At 40.7% G+C, this 23,404-nt stretch overlaps 1 protein-coding gene across 3 annotated transcripts in view; it reads right to left on the bottom strand.

Moving 5' to 3' along the window:
* The window catches only part of rab27b (RAB27B, member RAS oncogene family), a 159,725-nt gene that overhangs the window by 66,029 nt on the left and 70,292 nt on the right, over positions 1 to 23,404 (bottom strand). Inside the window, exon 1 of one of the 3 annotated variants that reach the window (XM_061980818.2) lies at positions 22,641 to 22,884. The exons of the other annotated variants lie outside the window; for them this stretch is intronic. The gene's annotated coding sequence lies outside the window, so the exon portion shown is untranslated. Of the gene's footprint in view, positions 1 to 22,640; positions 22,885 to 23,404 lie in introns of those variants that run through there. 3 annotated transcript variants of the gene reach the window in all.

Raw genomic sequence — 23,404 nt, 5'->3', positions numbered from 1 at the left:
CTGAAGATCCTGGCCAGATGAAGCCTTAAGGACCACATCATCTGCAAAAAGCATAGACCTGATCCTGCAGCCACAAAACCGGATCACCTAAACATCCTGACTGCCCCTAGAAATTCTGTCCATAAAAGTTATGAACAGAATCAATATACCTTTTTCTTTCGTGTTGCTGTATTTTTCAATTGTTACTGCTTTATTTTATACCTACGGTGTAACACAGGTTGCACTTTGTACACCCTTTATTTATTTACATATATTCTTCTACCCTTCCTGAATGTTGGAATTTAGTTGGCAGATAGGTAAAACAGTCCTGTAAATTAGAGATGAAAAAACTTCCAAATGGAGGTTGTTTATTGATAGTCTTTAAAATAAAGTTACTGTAAAACTAAGCTCACAAATGACAGTTAATACATTATACAAACAAAGTACACATACATGTAGGAATTATGTTACATAAACAATATAGTTTGGTATACACTAGAGATGTCCGATAATATCGGACTGCCGATATTATCGGCCAATAAATGCTTTAAAATGTGATATCGGAAATTATCGGTATCGGTTTCAAAAGTAAAATTTATGACTTTTTAAAATGCTGCTGTGTACACAGACGTAGGGAGAAGTACAGAGCGCTAATAAACCTTAAAGGCACTGCCTTTGCGTGCCGGCCCAGTCACATAATATCTACAGCTTTTTACACACACAAGTGAATGCCAAGCATACTTGGTCAACAGTCATACAGGTCACACTGAGGGTGGCCGTATAAACAACTTTAACACTGTTACAAATACGCGCCACATTGTGAACCCACACCAAACAAGAATGACAAACACATTTCGGGAGAACATCCGCACCGTAACACAACATAAACACAACAGAACAAATACCCAGAAACCCTTGCAGCACTAACTCTTCCGAGACGCTACAATATACACCCCCCGCTATCCCCCCCACCTCAACCTCCTCAGGCTCTCTCAGGGAGAGCATGTCCCAAATTCTAAGCTGCTGTTTTGAGGCATGTTGAAAAAAATAATGCACTTTGTGACTTCAATAATAAATATGGCAGTGCCATGTTGGCATTTTTTTCCATAACTTGAGTTGATTTATTTTGGAAAACCTTGTTACATTGTTTAATGCATCCAGCGGGGCATCACAACAAAATTAGGCATAATAATGGGTTAATTCCACGACTGCATATATGGGTATCAGTTGATATCGGAATCGGTAATTAAGAGTTGGACAATATCGGAATATCGGCAAAAAGTCATTATCGGACATCTCTAGTATACACTGGAAAAAAGCAATGCAACTATAGAGGTTGCATGGTGGCCTCTTATGCAACTAGCTTAATGCTAACATACAATGGACGACCCCATTGACAGGCTAATGGAAATTAGCATCGCAATTCACACACTAGGGCCAATTTAGTGTTGCCACCAACCTAACCCCAGGTGCATGTCTCGAGCAACTTTTTCCAGAAACTCCGCCCTTATATTTGCTTTTGTTGCGGTCAATCAAGTTTGCACGGACGTGTGAACCGGTGTGTGGTGATGTTGCTGGGAAAGAAGCAGTCTTTATTTATTTCAGGCTGACATTTAACTTTGCAGTTAATCTCCTTACTTCCAATTACGGCTGAGTCATCATGGCCACCTTTGACCCACTCTGTCGCTTGTTGAGTTGTACGATCATTTGACGTGCAAAACAACCACTACGACTCTGCTGTGTGCTATTGTGGAAGATGTATATGTCAAGTTTTATAACTTGAGTCCCAAATCCAGCATTGAACATTCTGCTTTTCAAATAGTTCTTGCTCCGAGGAAAACCTCATCTTTTTTGCCTTAACCGCAAAAAGTAGGCTAGGGCGATATGGCCTAAAAGTAAAATCTCCGATTTTTTTCACCCAAAAAATTAATTTACATGTAAATAAACTTCTTTAAAGAATCTTTGAAGCATGCAGTAATTTGTTCCACACCCTTTGCCGCAATTCTAAAGCACTGACAACACTTTTCTTTTCTTTGGAACAAACGTCTCGCCAAAGAAGTAAAGAGGTGGGCGAGGGCTACGGAAACTTGAGAAAAACATAGATTTTAAATGTACAAACCCCGTTTCCATATGAGTTGGGAAATTGTGTTAGATGTAAATATAAACGGAATACAATGATTTGCAAATCATTTTCAACCCATATTCAGTTGAATATGCTACAAAGACAACATATTTGATGTTCAAACTCATAAACATTTTTTTTTTTTTGCAAATAATCATTAACTTTAGAATTTGATGCCAGCAACACGTGACAAAGAAGTTGGGAAAGGTGGCAATAAATACTGATAAAGTTGAGGAATGCTCATCAAACACTTATTTGGAACATCCCACAGGTGAACAGAGAAATTGGGAACAGGTGGATGCCATGATTGGGTATAAAAGTAGATTCCATTAAATGTTCAGTCATTCACAAACAAGGATGGGGCGAGGGTCACCACTTTGTCAACAAATGCGTGAGCAAATTGTTGAACAGTTTAAGAAAAACCTTTCTCAACCAGCTATTGCAAGGAATTTAGGGATTTCACCATCTACGGTCCGTAATATCATCAAAGGGTTCAGAGAATCTGGAGAAATCACTGCACGTAAGCAGCTAAGCCCGTGACCTTCGATCCCTCAGGCTGTACTGCATCAACAAGCGACATCAGTGTGTAAGGGATATCACCACATGGGCTCAGGAACACTTCAGAAACCCACTGTCAGTAACTACAGTTGGTCGCTACATCTGTAAGTGCAAGTTAAAACTCTCCTATGCAAGGCGAAAACCGTTTATCAACAACACCCAGAAATGCCGTCGGCTTCGCTGGGCCTGAGCTCATCTCAGATGGACTGATACAAAGTGGAAAAGTGTTCTGTGGTCTGATGAGTCCACATTTCAAATTGTTTTTGGAAACTGTGGACATCGTGTCCTCCGGACCAAAGAGGAAAAGAACCATCCGGATTGTTATAGGCGTAAAGTTGAAAAGCCAGCATCTGTGATGGTATGGGGGTGTATTAGTGCCCAAGACATGGATAACTTACACATCTGTGAAGGCCCAATAAATGCTGAAAGGTACATACAGGTTTTGGAGCAACATATGTTGCCATCCAAGCAACGTTACCATGGACGCCCCTGCTTATTTCAGCGAGACAATGCCAAGCCATGTATTACATCAACGTGGCTTCATAGTAAAAGAGTGCGGGTACTAGACTGGCCTGCCTGTAGTCCAGACCTGTCTCCCATTGAAAATGTGTGGCGCATTATGAAGCCTAAAATACCACAACGGAGACCCCCGGACTGTTGAACAACTTAAGCTGTACATCAAGCAAGAATGGGAAAGAATTCCACCTGAGAAGCTTAAAAAATGTGTCTCCTCAGTTCCCAAACGTTTACTGAGTGTTGTTAAAAGGAAAGGCCATGTAACACAGTGGGGAACATGCCCTTTCCCAACTACTTCGGCACGTGTTGCAGCCATGAAATTCTAAGTTAATTATTATTTGCAAAAAAAAAAAAAAGTTTATGAGTTTGAACATCAAATATGTTGTCTTTGTAGTGCATTCAATTGAATATGGGTTGAAAAGCATTTGCAAATCATTGTATTCCGTTTATATTTACATCTAACACAATTTCCAAACTCATATGGAAACGGGGTTTGTATTAAATCGTCTGCAACAAAAAAACTCGAACAAAAACTCGATAAAATAGATATATCGCCCAGGCCTAGGAAAAATCCAGACACTCATCACATGCGCTTCAAAACATCCATAAGATCAATGGAGTCAATGCAAATCTTTGTTTTTTGCAAGGGAATAAATATATATATATGTGGAGGGGGGCATGGTCTGGGGGCCTGCCGCGGAGCGGGGTGTGTAAGGACCGGCCTCGAAGCCAGCAGCAGGTGAGTGGATTGCCCAGCTGGGGCTGGTTATCTAATCACCTGTCGCTTTTATTAGCAGCAGCCGGGCCAAGTAAAGACATTGTTACACCAGATTACCGGGCTCACGAGGGGGTCTGTTACGGTCAGGAGGACCCACGAGAGGGAAACGTCACAATATATATATATATATATATATATATATATATATATATATATATATATATATATATATATATATATATATATATATATATGTCTTAATAAGGTTATCCAAAAAATAGTGCTCGATACCGTAGTAGAGCGCAATATATGTATGTGTGGGAAAAAAAAAAAAAATCACAAGACTATTTCATCTCTACAGGCCTGTTTCATGAGGGGGGGTACCCTCAATCCTGATGATTGAGGGTACCCCCCCTCATGAAACAGGCCTGTAGAGATGAAATAGTCTTGTGATTTTTTTTCCCACACATACATATATATATATATATATATATATATATATATATATATATATACACATATATATATATATATATATATACAGTCGTGGTTAAAAGTGTACATACACTTGTAAAGAACATAATGTCATGGCTGTCTTGAGTTTCCAATAATTTCTACAACTCTTATTTTTTTGTGAGAGAGTGATTGGAGCACATACTTGTTGGTCACAAAAACATTCATGAAGTTTGCTTCTTTTATGAATTTATTATGGGTCTACTAAAAATGTGACCACAGAAGGTCTTATCTTTGTCTATGTGATGTCAGATGAAACAAAAATGTAGCTGTTTGGCCATAATACCCAGCAATATGTTTGGAGGAGAAAAGGTGAGGCCTTTAATCCCAGGAACACCAGGCCTACCGTCAAGCATGGTGGTGGTAGTATTATGCTCTGGGCCTGTTTTGCTGCCAATGGAACTGGTGCTTTACAGAGAGTAAATGGGACAATGAAAAAGGAGGATTGCCTCCAAATTCTTCAGGACAACCTAAAATCATCAGCCAGGAGGTTGGGTCTTGGGCGCAGTTGGGTGTTCCAACAGGACAATGACCCTAAACACACATCAAAAGTGGTAAAGGAATGGCTAAATCAGGCTAGAATTAAGGTTTTAGAATGGCCTTCCCAAAGTCCTGACTTAAATATGTGGACAATGCTGAAGAAACAAGTCCATGTCAGAAAACCAACACATTTAGCTGAACTGCACCAATTTTGTCAAGAGGAGTGGTCAAAAATTCAAGCAGAAGCTTGTGGATGGCTACCAAAAGCACCTTATTGCAGTGAAACTTGCCAAGGGACATGTAACCAAATATTAACATGACTGTATATATACTTTTGACCCAGCAGATTTGGTCACATTTTCAGTAGACCCATAATAAATGTATAAAATAACCAAATTTCATGAATGTTTTTTGTGACCAACAAGTATGTGCTCCAATCACTCGATCACAAAAAAATAAGAGTTGTAGAAATTATTGGAAACTCAAGACAGCCATGACATTATGTTCTTTACAAGTGTATGTAAACTTTTGGTCACGACTGTATATACATATATATATATATATATATATATATATATATATACATATACACATATATATATATATATATATATATATATATATATATATATATATATATATATATATATATATATATATATATATATATATATGTATGTGTGGGAAAAATATCACAAGACTATTTCATCTCTACAGGCCTGTTTCATGAGGGGGGGTACCCTCAATCATCAGGAGATTTTAATGGGAGCATTCACATACCATGGTTTATATAGGGCACAGAGTGGGTGGGTACAGGCTGGCGTAGGGGCGTGGTGAGCGTGGTGATTGGCTCATGTGTTACCTAGGAGGTGTTTCCGTCTGTGGCGGCATGCTGTTACAATTTCGCTGCGCTTGTTGAGGGATGACAGGTCTGGACGGTAAATAATAAACAGTTTCTCTTTCAAGCATAGGTTGCATCTTTTATTACCACTATTGTAAGGTGTGCTGGATGCAAGAATTTGCCATGTTATTGAATATTCAACATTATTGTCTTTGAGGTCCCAAATGTGTTTGCTGAGTTCTGTGGTATTCCGCAGGTTTTGGTTCCTGAAAGAAGCCTTGTGATTGTTCCATCTGGTTTTGAATTCTCCCTCGGTTAATCCTACATATGTGTCGGATGTGTTAATGTCCTTGCGTATTACCTTAGATTGGTAGACAACTGATGTTTGTAAGCACCCCCCGTTGAGAGGGCAATCAGGTTTCTTTCGACAGTTACAGCCTTTGTTGGTTTTGGAGTCGCTCTGTCCGGGGGCCGACGGCTCATTTGCAATTGTTTTGTTGTGGTTTGAGATGATTTGTCGTATATTGTTCATACAGCTGTAGCTCAATTTAATGTTGTTCTTGTTGAATACTTTTCTTAGGGTGTTGTCTTTGGGAAAGTGTTTGTCAATCAGATTGAGGAATTTGTGTCCAATGTTAGTTGAGACGTTTTTGCTGTATGGGGGGTTGTACCAGATGATGTCGTTTCGTTTTCTGTTCTTTTTTGGCTGGTTTCCTGGCGTGGGTTCATAGGTGAGGGTGAAATTGTATCCGCTTTCATCAAGGGCTTTTTGGTACGGGGGGGTTGCTTGGTCAAATTCAGCTTTGCTAGATGACAGCATCGATAGCCTTTTATTAATTCCGGTAGGTATTCTTTTCGTGGTGAGATTTTGCTAAAAAGATTCAGCAGCAAATCACATGAAAAGTGGGACTGACCAAAATTTGAGGTACCACAGTAATACATTGACAAAAGTGTGTGCATCCATCTATTAAATTGTATTTGAGAAGGTGTAGAATAGGCAATTAATTGCATTTACAATTGAATCACGGGGTGATGAAATACGGTTTACTAACGCAAAGGCTGCGGTTTGACTGATCGAGTGACGAGCGAGCGAGCTGAGCAGGCGGGCAGAGAAGTTTGTTGTTGTGTGGTCAAATAGCTGAGTTGACAAATCAAATTATGAACGGAAGAAATAAATATGGTGTTACTGTTCAGGTTTCCATCGACCCAGCAATGAAGGCGACCATAAACAGCAGTGGGAGTCACTTTAATAACATCCAGCTTCGGAAAGGTCAAGACAAACATACGTCCAGTCTTTCCAGACTGCAAGTCAAAGTATTGAGTAAGTTTATAATTGTATTATGTATAGGAAATAACTATTTATTAAAGATGTCCGACAATATCGGACTGCCGATATTATCGGCCGATAAATGCTTTAAAATGTAATATCGGAAATTATCGGTATCGGTTTCAAAAAGTAAAATTTATGACTTTTTAAAACGCCGCTGTGTACACGGACGTAGGGAGAAGTACAGAGCGCCAATAAACCTTAAAGGCACTGCCTTTGCGTGCCGGCCCAGTCACATAATATCTACGGCTTTTCACACACACAAGCGAATGCCATGCATACTTGGTCAACAGCGGCATGGCGTAGTGGGTAGAGCAACCATGCCAGAAACCTGAGGGTTGCAGGTTCGCTCCCCGCCTCTTACCATCCAAAAATCGCTGCCGTTGTGTCCTTGAGCGGGACACTTCACCCTTTGCCCCCGGTGCCACTCACGCCGGTGAATTGAATGATGAATGATAGGTGGTGGTCGGAGGGGCCGTTGGCGCAAATTGCAGCCACGCTTCCGTCAGTCTACCCCAGGGCAGCTGTGGCTATGAAAGTAGCTTACCACCACCAGGTGTGAATGATTGATGGGTTCTACATGTAAAGCGACTTTGGGTACTTAGAAAAGCGCTATATAAATCCCAGTTATTATACAGGTCACACTGAGGGTGGCCGTATAAACAACTTTAACACTGTTACAAATATGCGCCACACTGTGAACCCACACCAAACAAGAATGACAAACCCATTTCGGGAGAACATCCGCACCGTAACACAACATAAACACAACAGAACAAACCCAGAACCCAATACCCAGAAGCCTTTGCAGCACTAACTCTCAGGGAGAGCATGTCCCAAATTCCAAGCTGCTGTTTTGAGGCATGTTAAAAAAAATAATGCACTTTGTGACTTCAATGATAAATATGGCAGTGCCATGTTGGCATTTTTTTTTCCATAACTTGAGTTGATTTATTTTGGAAAACCTTGTTACATTGTTTAATGCATCCAGCGGGGCATCACAACAAAATTAGGCATAATAATGTGTTAATTCCACGACTGTATGTATCGGTATCGATTGATGTCGGAATCGGTAATTAAGAGTTGGACAATATCGGAATATCGGCAAAAAAGCCATTATCGGACATCTCTACTATTTATGTATAATACCGAATGTAGCTGAGATAGGCTCCAGCACCCGTGCGACCCCGAAAGGGACAAGCGGTAGAAAACGGATGGATGGATGGACATCAATCAATCAATGTTAATTTATATAGCCCTAAATCACAAGTGTCTCAAAGGGCTGCACAAGCCACAACGACATCCTCGGTACAGAGCCCACATAAGGGCAAGGAAAAACTCACCCCAGTGGGACGTCGATGTGAATGACTATGAGAAACCTTGGAGAGGACCACATATGTGGGTAACCCCACCCCTCTAGGGGAGACCGAATGCAATGGATGTCAAGTGGGCCTGACATAATATTGTGAGAGTCCAGTCCATAGTGGATCTAACATAATAGTAAGAGTCCAGTCCATAGTGGGGCCAGCAGGAAACCATCCCGAGCGGAGACATCTAATATTGTTTATCTTAATACTGATAGATGTATTGCTTGTGTTTGTTGAAAAATACACCAGGATAAAATAAAAATAATCCCATATTAAATTGCAATCGTAATATTGAGGATTTGTTTTCTTTTCCCCAAAAATAATGTTGCTGTAGTGTAGAGACAGTGAGTAGCTGTGTTTTAGGTTGTGGATGTTTATCTTCTTCCACTTTACACTTGCTTCAGAATATTACAACTCATTTACTTTTTTACCCTCCTCTCAGCAAGTCTGGGAAGAAGAAATGAGATACCTTTTGAGGAAGTTGAATAAAAGCCACACCGGAATTTCCCAGCAATGGAAGCAATGGTGTTTTCAAACATCACCAGGCTTTAAACAAACACAATATACTGCAAATATTTGTACTCATGCGGTCAAACCAGTTTTAAGACATTCTTGTATTTCTTTCTGCATAAAGTGGTGACTTTGCGACTGACACACTGAACCAGACTTCAAAGAAACTCGGTCACAGGAATATGTTGGCATGTCACACTTATCACTGTTCCCTTAAAACTACTAACTGTATTATTACCCATCCATCTATTTCAGGCCTGGGCAATTATTTTGACTCGGGGGGCCAAATTTAGAGGAAAAAAATGTGTCTGGGGGCCGGTATATCTATCTTATAATGTCTGATTGAAAGCTAACAATGTTATGACAGACCGCCTTAAAAAACGTAATGGATATATATATATATGTGTATGTGTGGGTATATATATATATATATATATATATATATATATATATATATATAAGTATCTGTTTATATTTTATTTTATTTCTGATTATTATTATTATTAATGTATTATTATTATTTATTTATTTTCTTTTTCTTTTTTATTTAATCGATGTATCTGTAGATATTTGTTTTTTGGTTGTTTCTTTTTTTTGGGGGGGGGTATGGGTGGGATATAAACAAAAATAATTTGACATTTAGGGCAGACAATAGATATGATTTATGTGAATATGATGTAATGGATAGGAATGTCTGATGCTGGATGTCAATAAAAATAAAATGAAAAAATAAAATGAAAAAAAAAACAATGGAATTTTTTTTTTTACTGAATGAGACACCCAGAATGTACATGAAAATAAAGAATGTGGGATTTACAATATTAACTATGAACGATAAAACACTGAATATTGACAACATATGAACGTCACACCCCCTCTCGGTCGACATATTTTACAATCAAGCAAAACGCAACAAAAATGCAACAAACACAGCGAAATATAAACGTGAAGGGTAACAAAACCAACCACCTACAATCTGATACATCTGATATATCACTAAGCTTTAGAACTTAGTTGTAAAAATCTCCTTCCGCGTCTGTCCCTGACACCCGCATTTCAGGCTGACACTCCGTGGAAACGCTCCCCACCCACACTGCTTGGTGCCTCGTCTGAGCTGCTGTGACTTAGATTACCATAGTAACTAGTATATCATGATGGCATGTCACACTTAACACTGTTCCCTTAAAACTACTAACTGTATTATTACCCATCCATCTATTTCAGGCTTGCGCAATTGTTTTGACTCGGGGGGCCAAATTTAGAGAAAAAAATGTGTCTGGGGGCCGGTATATCCATCTCATAATGTCTGATTGAAATCTAAAAACGTTATGACGGACCGCCTTAAAAAACGTAATGGATATATATGTGTATATATATATATATATATAAATATATATGTATATATTATTGTATTTCTGATTATTATTATTATTAATGTATTATTATTATTTATTTATTTTTATTTTTTATTTAATCGATGTATCTGTAGATATTACTTTGTTTTTTTTGTTGTTTCTTTCTTTTTTTGGGGGGGGTGGGTGGTATGGGTGGGATATAAACAAAAATATTTTGACATTTAGGGCAGACAATAGATATGATTTATGTGAATATGATGTAATGGAAAGGAATATCTGATGCTGGATGTCAATTAAAAAAAACAGAAAAAAAAAACAATGGAATTTTTTTTTTTTTACTGAATGAGACACCCAGAATGTACATGAAAATAAAGAATGTGGGATTTACAATATTAACTATGAACGATAAAACACTGAATATTGACAACATATGAACGTCACACCCCCTCTCGATCGACATATTTTACAATCAAGCGAAACAAAAATGCAACAAACACCGCGAAATATAAACGCACAGGGTAAAAAAAACACCTACAATCTGATACATCTGATACATCACTAAGCTTTAGAACTTTGTTGTAAAAATCTCCGTCCGCGTCTGTCCCTGACACCCACATTTTCAGGCTCAATCTGGAAACACTCTCTGGAAACGCTCCCCACCCACACTGCTTGGTGCCTCGTCTGAGCTGCTGTGACTTAGAGTACCATAGTAACTAGTATATCAGAATCAGAATCAGAATCAGCTTTATTGTCATTACGCAAGGTAACGAGATTGAGGCCATTCCATACAGTGCGATGTGTGCATGCTAGAAAAACAATGTGCAAATATATAAAAATTTAAAAAATGTAGAAGTGCAATGAATATGGTGTGAAATGAAGATATACATGAAAAAACAAAACAAAAACAGGGTGGTTGGTGGAATGGGTTATTGCACCGAAGAGAAGGCAGTTATCAGGGACAATGGGGCAGTCCGTTCAGGATGGTTATGGCCCTGGGGAAGAAGCTGTTCTTTAGCCTGTTTGTTTTGGTTTTAATGCACCTGTAGCGCTTCCCAGAGGGCAGCAGGTGGAACAGGTCAGAGCCAGGGTGGGTGCTGTCTTTGATGATGGCACTGGCTCTGTTGAGGCAGCGGGAGGTGTAGATGTCCGTCAGAGAGGGGAGAGGGCGGCCGATGATCTTCTGAGCCGTCTTGACCACTCTTTGCAGCCTCTCCCTGTCTGCTGCAGTGCAACTGCCGTACCATACCGTAATACAGTAGGTCAGCAGGCTCTCGATGGACGAGCGGTAGAAGGTCAGCAGCAGGTCAGGCTTCAGGTTGTACTTCCCGAGGACTCTAAGGAAGTGTAGCCGCTGCTGAGCCTTCTTGATGATTGATGTGGTGTTGACTGTCCAGGAGAAGTCATTAGAGATGTGGACTCCAAGGTACCTGAAGGTGTGGACCCTCTCTACACGCTCGCCGTTGATGTAGAGGGGGGCAGGGTCGGTGCTGCTCCTCCTGAAGTCGACGATGATCTCTCTGGTCTTGCTGGTGTTGAGAGCGAGGTTGTTCTCCGAAGACCAGGCCGTCAGCTTCAGGACCTCCTCTCTGTAGGCAGCCTCGTCACCCCTGGAGATGAGCCCGACCACTGTGGTATCGTCGGCAAACTTGACGGTAAGGTTGTCACTGTGGGCCGGACTGCAGTCATGGGTGTAAAGGCAGTAGAGGAGGGGGCTCAGCACACAGCCCTGTGGGGAGCCGATGCTCAGCGTGCGGGAGGATGAGAGGTGCGGGCCAAGTCTCACATTCTGGGGTCGGTCCGTTAGGAAGTCCCTTATCCAGGCGTTTGTGAGAGGGGGGAGGCCAAGAGTGTCCAGTTTATTGCAGATATCATGCAAAAGCGCAGATTCCAACCATTGAAATACTTTGTATAGTTCAAGACTTAGGGGAAATTGCAAATGTCACTGCACATCATAATGTCAGCTGCAGTTTCGATCTTAAAGATCTAAAACAATTATTTTTGAATGTCCGGCGGGCCAGATTGAAAAGCTTAACGGACTGCATGCGGCCCCCCGGGACTTAAAGGGGAACATTATCACAATTTCAGAATTGTTAAAACCATTAAAAATCAGTTCCCAGTGGCTTAAAAAAAAATTTTGAAGTTTTTTTTCAAAATTTTACCCATCACGCAATATCCCTAAAAAAAGCTTCAAAGTGCCTGATTTTAACCACCCGTCCATTTTCCTGTGACGTCACATAGTGATGCCAATACAAACAAACATGGCGGAAAGAACTGCAAGCTATAGCGACATTAGCTCGGATTCAGACTCGGATTTCAGAGGCTTAAGCGATTCAACAGATTACGAATGTATTGAAACGGATGGTTGTAGTGTGGAGGCAGGTAGCGAAAACGAAATTGAAGAAGAAACTGAAGCTATTGAGCCATATCGGTTTGAACCGTATGCAAGCGAAAACGACGAAGACGACACGACAGCCAGCGACACGAGAGAAAGCGAGGACGAATTCGGCGATCGCTTTCTAACCAACGATTGGTATGTGTTTGTTTGGCATTAAAGGAAACTAACAACTATGAACTAGGTTTACAGCATATGAAATACATTTGGCAACAACATGCACTTTGAGAGTGCAGACAGCCCAATTTTCATCAATTAATATATTCTGTAGACATACCCTCATCCACGCTCTTTTCCTGAAAGCTGATCTGTCCAGTTTTGGAGTTGATGTCAGCAGACCAGGGAAGCTAGGGTCGATAGCTCGCTTGTCTGCGGGAACAAACTGCCGCCTTCGCTTGCCGTGCTACCGAGGTCCTTTGTCCCTGAATTGCTCACACACTCCGGCAGATTCAATGGGGGTCTGGCGGCAGATTTCTTTGACTTTATCGTTGGAAATGCATCTGCTTTGAGTGTCGCAGGACATCCACACATACTTGCCATCTCTGTCGTAGCATAGCTTTCGTCGGTAAAGTGTGCGGAACAAACGTCCAATTTCTTGCCACTTTCGCATCTTTGGGCCACTGGTGCAACTTGAATCCGTCCCTGTTTGTGTTGTTACACCCTCCGACAACACACCGATGAGGCATGATGTCTCCAAGGTACGGGAAACAGTCGAAAAAACGGAAAATAACACAGCTGATTTGACTCGGTGTTTGAGAAAATGGCGGATTGCTTCCCGATGTGACGTCACAGAGCGAATAATAGAAAGGCGTTTAATTCGCCAAAATTCACCCATTTAGAGTTCGGAAATCGGTTAAAAAAATATATGGTCTTTTTTCTGCAACATCAAGGTATATATTGACACTTACATAGGTCTGGTGATAATGTTCCCCTTTAATTTGCCCAGGTCTGCCCTGGACATATAAAGATACAACTACTGTATTAGCATTTAGGCTCAATCCAAATTCTCCCTTTTCCCCCTTCTTTCTAACTCTCCCCCTTAGCTTTAGAATATGGTGCCATGGTGTTGAAAATACGCCCCCCAGGCATTCAGACATCTCTCCAAGTAGCTAGAGATTTGTCATCAACCCTCGCCATTTGCCGGCAGCGACATAAAGCAGATACGACAAATGTTTGTTTACTTTCAAGATGCCGTCGCTTGGGATGTTTGGCTTTGCTTGGGATCTTTTTATTTTCTTCCGCCGGTCAACATCAAAACGAAAACAGACATTTTTGTTGTCGTTTCTGAAGCGGATCATTGACGCAAATCCTCTTCAAAAAACGTATCCAATAGTTATGCCGTTACACTTTGCTCTCATGTGTGTTTCCCAAGGTTGAATGCAATGTACAGACTTTTCACAAACATGTATCACGCTACATTACTGATGAGGCAGACAATAGGAAACAGGATGTTCAAAAACAATAACCTACAGTAGCTTTAATCTTGTTGCTGGCTTTTTGCAACGTGCGGTCAAAGCATACTATAAACAATTTAGAGCGTGGCTTATGTGGCTGTGCTGTTTATCCTTTCTACATTGATAAAACAAGTAATATAGTTACAGCTATTTTAGCAAATAGGACATTTGAGGGAAGCCGGCTTGATGATGATGATGTCTTTGATGGGCGCTGGGACCTCAAACGACCATCTTTTTTTAAGGAATTAAATACATACTGACTGCAAAAACATACAAAAATACATGAAGTGATTTTTCTTTGGCTTTTTTATAATGCCAGTGATGACAGGAAAAAGGAATTGTGTGATGATAACCTTAAAGGGGAACATTATCACCAGACCTATGTAAGCGTCAATATATACCTTGATGTTGCAGAAAAAAGACCATGTATTTTTTTAACCGATTTCCGAACTCTAAATGGGTGAATTTTGGCGAATTAAACGCCTTTCTAATATTCGCTCTCGGAGCGATGACGTCACATCAGGAAGCAATCCGCCATTTTCTCAAACACCGAGTCAAATCAGCTCTGTTATTTTCCATTTTTTCGACTGTTTTCCGTACCTTGGAGACATCATGCCTCGTCGGTGTGTTGTCGGAGGGTGTAACAACACGAACAGGGACGGATTCAAGTTGCACCAGTGGCCCAAAGATGCGAAAGTGGCAAGAAATTGGACGTTTGTTCCGCACACTTTACCGACGAAAGCTATGCTACGACAGAGATGGCAAGAATGTGTGGATATCCTGCGACACTCAAAGCAGATGCATTTCCAACGATAAAGTCAAAGAAATCTGCCGCCAGACCCCCATTGAATCTGCCGGAGTGTGTGAGCAATTCAGGGACAAAGGACCTCGGTAGCACGGCAAGCAATGGCGGCAGTTTGTTCCCGCAGACGAGCGAGCTAAACCCCCTGGATGTCTTGGCTCACACCGTCCCTTATGCCACAGAAGATGATCAAGAGAAGAATATCGACCCTAGCTTCCCTGGACTGCTGACATCAACTCCAAAACTGGACAGATCTGCTTTCAGGAAAAGAGCGCGGATGAGGGTATCCATCCATCCATCCATTTTCTACCGCTTATTCCCTTTGGGGTCGCGGGGGGCGCTGGACCCTATCTCAGCTACAATCGGGCGGAAGGCGGGGTACACCCTGGACAAGTCGCCACCTCATCGCAGGGCCGGATGAGGGTATGTCTACAGAATATATTAATTGATGAAAATTGGGCTGTCTGCGCTCTCAAAGTGCATGTAGTTGCTAAATGTATTTCATATGCTGTAAACTTAGTTCATAGTTGTTAGTTTCCTTTAATGCCAAACAAACACATACCAATCGTTGGTTAGAAGGCGATCGCCGAATTCGTCCTCACTTTCTCCCGTGTCGCTGGCTGTCGTGTCGTTTTCGTCGTTTTCGCTTGCATACGGTTCAAACCGATATGGCTCAATAGCTTCAGTTTCTTCTTCAATTTCGTTTTCGCTACCTGCCTCCACACTACAACCATCCGTTTCAATACATGCGTAATCTGTTGAATCGCTTAAGCCGCTGAAATCCGAGTCTGAATCCGAGCTAATGTCGCTATAGCTTGCTGTTCTATCCGCCATGTTTGTTTGTGTTGGCATCACTATGTGACGTCACAGGAAAATGGACGGGTGTTTATAACGATGGTTAAAATCAGGCACTTTGAAGCTTTTTTTTAGGGATATTGCGTGATGGGTAAAATTTTGAAAAGAAACTTCGAAAAATATAATAAGCCACTGGGAACTGATTTTTAATGGTTTTAACCATTCTGAAATTGTGATAAAGTTCCCCTTTAAACCTGCATATGTCATTTACTGGAACATAGCAAGGGTCTGGCTATGCGGTGCAATAAACGCAATATAATCTATGAAATACAACAAAATGTAAATTTTTTCGATAAATAAAGGGGACCACAAAAAATGGCATTATTGGCTTTATTTTAACAAAAAATCTTACGGCACTTTTAAAGTATGTTTGTTATGACAATGGAAGAACAATTTTGGCCTTAAAAAAGATAGTTAACATACTAGACAACTTGTCTTTTATTACTAAGTAAACAAACAAAGGCTCCTAATTTAGCTGCTGACGTATGCAGTAACATATTGTGTCATTTCTCATTCTATTATTTTGTCAAATTCGAGGGACAAGCGGTAGAAAATGGGTTCTTAATCCACTTGTACATTTACTGTTAATATCTGGTTATTTTCCGTTTCAACATGTTCTATCTACACTTCTGTTGAAATGTAATAATCATTTATTCCTCTGTTGTTTGATACTTTACATTAGTTTTGGATGATACCACAAATTTGGGTACTGATCCAATACCATGTAGTTACAAGATCATACATTGGACATACTTAAAGTCCTCATGTGTCCAGAATTTTAAGAATCCTGGAGGGACAGACACACATGTCACAGGTGCAAAGCACAGGCCACAGCCAGCCAGCAGATCTAAAACATTCTTGTTGTGCAACAAATGCCACAAATATTTTTGAATAAACTTAGAGGCAGACTAATGACTAAAAGTCATTCATCTATCTATTTTCTATACCACCTGTTTCATTTGTGTCACAGTTGAGCTAGAACCTAGCCTCACTGACTTTGGGCAAGAGGCGGTGTGCGCCCTGGACTGGTCAATCACAGACCATGCATACATAACAACCATTTACACCCACATTCACGCCTAGGGACAATTAGGAGTTTTAACATCGATGTTTTAGGAATTTGGGAGGAAGTCAGAGTAACCACGAAAGCGCACTCTCCGGTAGAACATACATGTAGATGCTCCAATGGATACTTCAACACCCAAGTGTTGTCAGTCAAGCTGACAAAATGAATTTTACCATGGACCCCGACTTAAACAAGTTGAAAAACTTATTCGGGTGGTACCATTTAGTGGTCAATTGTACGGAATATGTACTTCACTGTGCAATCTACAAACCCCGTTTCCATATGAGTTGGGAAATTGTGTTAGATGTAAATATAAACGGAATACAATGATTTGCCAATCATTTTCAACCCATATTCAATTGAATATGCTACAAAGACAACATATTTGATGTTCAAACTGATAAACATTGTGTGCAAATAATCATTAACTTTAAAATTTGATGCCAGCAACACGTGACAAAGAAGTTGGGAAAGGTGGCAATAAATACTGATAAAGTTGAGGAATGCTCATCAAACACTTATTTGGAACATCCCACAGGTGAACAGGCAAATCGGGAACAGGTGGGTGCCATGATTAGGTACAAAAGTAGATTCCAAGAAATGCTCAGTCATTCATAAACAAGGATGGGGCGAGGGTCACCACTTTGTCAACAAATGCGTGAGCAAATTGTTGAACAGTTTAAGAAAAACCTTTCTCAACCAGTTATTGCAAGGAATTTAGGGATTTCACCATGTACGGTCCGTAATATCATCAAAGGATTCAGAGAATCTGGAGAAATCACTGCACGTAAGCAGCTAAGACTGTGACCTTCGATCCCTCAGGCTGTACTGCATCAACAAGCGACATCAGTGTGTAAAGGATATCACCACATGGGCTCAGGAACACTTCAGAAACCCACTGTCAGTAACTACAGTTGGTCGCTACATCTGTAAGTGCAAGTTAAAACTGTCCTATGCAAGGCAAAAACCGTTTATCAACAACACCCAGAAACGCCGTCGGCTTCGCTGGGCCTGAGCTCATCTAAGATGGACTGATACAAAGTGGAAAAGTGTTCTGTGGTCTGACGAGTCCACATTTCAAATTGTTTTTGGAAACTGTGGACGCCGTGTCCTCCGGACCTAAGACGAAAAGAACCATCCGGATTGTTATAAGCGCAAAGTTGAAAAGCCAGCATCTGTGATGGTATGGGGGTGTATTAGTGCCCAAGGCATGGGTAACTTACACATCTGTGAAGGCGCCATTAATGCTGAAAGGTACATACAGGTTTTGGAGCAACATATGTTGCCATCCAAGCAACGTTACCATGGGCGCCCCTGCTTATTTCAGCAAGACAATGCCAAGCCATGTGTTACATCAACGTGGCTTCATAGTAAAAGAGTGCGGGTACTAGACTGGCCAGCCTGTAGTCCAGACCTGTCTCCCATTGAAAATGTGTGGCGCATTATGAAGCCTAAAATACCACAACGGAGACCCCCGGACTGACTGTTGAACAACTTAAGCTGTACATCAAGCAAGAATGGGAAAGAATTCCACCCGAGAAGCTTAAAAAAATGTGTCTCCTCAGTTCCCAAACGTTTACTGAGTGTTGTTAAAAGGAAAGGCCATGTAACACAGTGGTGAGAATGCCCTTTCCCAACTATTTTGGCACGTGTTGCAGCCATGATATTCTAAGTTAATTATTATTTGCAAAAAAAAAATAAAGTTTATGATTTTGAACATCAAATATCTTGTCTTTGTAACATATTCAACTGAATATGGGTTGAAAAGGATTTGCAAATCATTGTATTCCGTTTATATTGACATCTAACACAATTTCCCAACTCATATGGAAACGGGGTTTGTACTAATAAAAGTCTCAATCAATCAACCAACTGCCATAAGGCCACCTAGCCAGATGACCATATTTTTTTATAATGGCAAAACCTACACAAATTATCACACAGCATCTGTATCAAACATTTTACCTCAAAAATGATCATTAAGTGACAATATGGCCATTTGTCACAGATTGACGGATGCACTTAAGTTGGCATATTATGTATATGCACCTCTTTGCTGTACAGAGACTGTTTGCCTGCATCCTCACTCAGTCATTCCTTCTCATTTCATGCCATCCCGACTGCTCTGATGTCTATAAAATAAATACTTCCATGTCTATGCGTCTACGAAATTTTCCACAGGACTGTTTTGTCAACATGGACCAGAAAGTACGAAGTCGACGCAATCTACTAATAAAAGTTTCAATTAGGGATGTCCGATAATGGCTTTTTGCCTATATCCGATATACCGATATTGTCCAACTCTTTAATTACCGATACCGTTATCAACCGATACCGATATATACAGTCGTGGAATTAACACATGATTATGCCTAATTTGGACAACCAGGTATGGTGAAGATAAGGTCCTTTTTTTTTTAAATTAATAAAATAAAATAAGATAAATAAATTAAAAACATTTTCTTGAATAAAAAAGAAAGTAAAACAGTTACATAGAAACTAGTAAATAATGAAAATGAGTAAAATTAACTGTTAAAGGTTAGTACTAGGGATGTCCCGATCCAATATTTGGATCGGATCGGCCGCCGATATTTGCCAAAAAATGCGTATCGCCAAGGCATGGGAAAATGCCGATCCAGATCCAGTTTAAAAAAAAAAAACCTCCGGTCCGTGTTTTCCAACGCACCGATTTAAATAATACATTCCACTTTTCTGCTGCTCCCTAATTTCCGTTCCGCATTTTCCAGCACACCTTCAACACATCCACAGGTCTGTGGATTCTCACGCAGTTGCTTTTAGCTGCTGGCATTACACGACAGGCTCTCCTCACTCTTTCCTGTGTCTCCCTCTCACAGACAGCAAGCGCACCTTCTTACACACGTCACATACTGTCACGTCATACGTCACATACTGTCACGTCATACGTCACATACGTATACGCCCTCCCCAAGCAGAGAGGTAGCAGCATGGCTAACGTTAGCTGTGATGCTAGCGCAGCCGTGCGAGCAACGCTCCCTCTAAGGTGCGCGCCTGTGCAATTGCGCACTGCTCAAGCGTCCTCTGCGCACGGCAAATCTATGCCACGCACAAAATCAAATACAAAAATAAGCGCATAACAATTTTCGACACACGGACACGACAGAGAAAACAGTTTTCGTCATCATTGTTCAAATATTGTAACGTCTGTCGAGACGCTTATCTCCATTCCGTGCCACACGCCCACACCATCAAAATGCCGAGGCAAAAATTTCCAGATCAACACCGTATGAAAAAAATAGTGATTTTTTTTAGTTGTGATTTCCTTCTCTGCATGAAAGTTTAAAAGTAGCATATATTAATGCAGTATGAAGAAGAATGTTTTAATGTAGACACATAGAATCATCATACTGCTGTGATTATATGCATCAAGTGTTCATTCAAGGCTAAGGCAAAATATCCACATATATATATATATTAAAAAAAGGCCATATCGCCCAGCCCTAGCTCAATGATGCCATTTCTGTTTGTCATGTATAATTTTGTCCATTTTGTGTTTATCCTTTAATAAACAGGTCAGTTTCTTGTTACCAACCATTGTGTATTATTCAAACTCCCCTAATTCAGCTGGCTAGTTGTTATCAAGAGTACTAAAACCCTTTTCAACATGATTCTGACAACTAAGTAGGCTAAATAACTTTAAACTTTAATACATGCTTGGATAGGCCAGTATCGGTCAGTATCGGTATCGGATCGGAAGTGCAAAAACAACATCGGTATCGGATTGGAAGTGCAAAAACCTGGATCGGGACATCCCTAGTTAGTACTATTAGTGGACCAGCAGCACGCACAATCATGTGTGCTTACGGACTGTATCCCTTGCAGACTGTATTGATATATATTGATATATAATGTAGGAACCAGAATATTAATAACAGAAAGAAACAACCCTTTTGTGTGGTTCAATACAAATACACGTAAAGTATAGAAAAGTATAGAAAAGTATCTAAATAATTTTGGTACCGGTACCAAAAAATTGGTATCGGGACAACACTAATATATACATATATATATACAAACACACACACACACACACCCACATACACAAATACAGTTAAGTGGTATGAAAAAAAATAAAACCAAGGATACGAATATATGTATACAAACCTACACATACATACATACATACATAAAACCCACCCCCCAAAAAGAGAAACAAAAACAAAAACAAAAAAAAACTAGAGATGTCCGATAATAGCTTTTTTGCCGATATCCCGATATTGTCCAACTCTTAATTACCAATTCCGATATCAACCGATACCAATATATACAGTGGTGGAATTAACACATTATTATGCCTAATTCTGTTGTGATGCCCCGCTGGATGCATTAAACAATGTAACAAGGTTTTCCAAAATAAATCAACTCAAGTTATGGGGAAAAAAATGCCAACATGGCACTGCCATATTTATTATTGAAGTCACAAAGTGCATTATTTTGTTTTAACATGCCTCAAAACAGCAGCTTGGAATTTGGGACATGCTCTCCCTGAGAAAACATGAGGAGGTTGAGGTGGGCGGGGTTGGGGGGTCGGGGGGGTAGAGGGTGTATATTGTAGCGTCCCGGAAGAATTAGTGCTGCAAGGGGTTCTGGGTATTTGTTCTGTTGTGTTTATGTTGTGTTACGGTGCGGATGTTCTCCCGAAATGTGTTTGTCATTCTTGTTCGGTGTGGGTTCACAGTGTGGCGCATATTTGTAACAGTGTTAAAGTTGTTTATACGGCCACCCTCAGTGTGACCTGTATGGCTGTTGACAAAGTATGACTTGCATTCACTTGTGTGTGTGAAAAGACGTAGATATTATATGATTGGGCCGGCACGCAAAGGCAGTGCCTTCAAGGTTTATTGGCGCTCTGTACTTCTCCCTACGTCCGTGTACCACTCCGTACAGCCGCGTTTCAAAAAGTCATCAATTTTACTTTTTGAAACCGATATCGATAATTTCCGATATTACATTTTAAAGCATTTATCGGCCGATAATATCGGCAGCCCGATATTATTGGACATCTCTAGTTAAGTGGTATAAAAAAATAAAATGAACCAAGGATACGCATATATGTATATAAACATACACATACATACATACATAAAACCTACCCCCCAAAAAGACAACCAAAAACAAAAAACCCTACTAAAATAATAATACAATTAAATTAGTGTGCGCCGCTACTATACCTTGGATTAGCAAGTAAACTGAGAATTTTAAATTGATCAATGATGTGATCCTACACATTTCTAATGCTACTTATTTGAAATAGTAAAATAATTCATCTAAATTTAACACTACTACTGTATTTTTTTTTTTATTTAACACCTAATACTGAGATTACAACATATGCAACAAGTTAGTCCAAAACATCCATCTGCTCAACCGTGTGCTATCTTCACAGCGATACAGAATACTTCTGCAAAGCCGCTTCTGATGCACAAGAAGTTTCTGAGAACACCACAATACACACAGTTATTTCGTAAAAAAAAGTCACGTCCTGCACATCATCTCCTGATCACGAGACAACGCTGGAGGGAACATTTACTGCACTGTTTATAAGCCACATTACCAAAAGGCAAAAGCACATCAGCAGTTTTCACAGAAAAGAGTGTGACGGCTGCACACGAAACCCACTCACAATCACATTTCCCTGCACAAACAATCAAGTTGTGTCTTATGTATTTGCTCCTACTGATGTTCAACACCCCCCCACCCCCCTTCTACATGCAAACATCTCCCAAGACCCCCAGGCTTGACTTACTGCTCAGTGGCTCCTCAGCTGATTCGACAGTGTTAGGTCCTGGGGGAGGAAAAGGAGTCGTCCGGGAGCAGCTGACCATCAGCCTTGCATCTACGCACACCCGGCTGCTGACTGACTACCATTCAGCTGAAGCCTAAGACAAGGATGAAGAAGCCACGCCCCCTTAACCAGCACCACCATCTAGTTATCTGACCAGCTGACTTGCTTGCTGGCTGCAGGGATGGACGGAGAATTCTGTTACGGCTATTGTTGCTGACTAAATAACTAATATGACAAATCTACCTGGCAACAGAAGAAAATTAATATCCGTGGGACTGACTAAGAAAGGGTATGTCAACTTGTTGAGCGGGGAGATCACTGACGAGCACACGCCTGCCAAAATATGCACCAAGTGAGAATTTCTTCCATACGGCGCCGACTTACCGTAGAAATGATACAATCTCTTCTTTTTTTTCCCCTCGCTATCGCGTCTTGCCTCTGCTGGTGTGCTGTGTAGTTAGAGGGCGGGGCCCGGCGAGAATAAGTTAGCTCTGGTCGAGCACACACACGATCATTTGAAGCAAGTGTAGCCTCGGGTCATGCAGGTGGGAAAGAAAAAAAAACATTCATCCATTTTCTACCGCTTGTCCCTTTTTTGGGGTGCTGGAGCCTATCTCAGCTGGACAAGTCGCCACCTCATCACAGGGCCAACACCGATGGACAGACAACATTCTCACTCACGTTCATAGACCAGGGATCCCCAAACTACGGCCCATGGGCCAGGT

This window comes from Nerophis lumbriciformis, linkage group LG20 (assembly GCF_033978685.3).
Source record: "Nerophis lumbriciformis linkage group LG20, RoL_Nlum_v2.1, whole genome shotgun sequence".
NCBI classification, from domain to species: domain Eukaryota; kingdom Metazoa; phylum Chordata; class Actinopteri; order Syngnathiformes; family Syngnathidae; genus Nerophis; species Nerophis lumbriciformis.
Note: the sequence above shows the minus strand (reverse complement) of the source record. Positions and strands in the feature narration are given on the sequence as shown.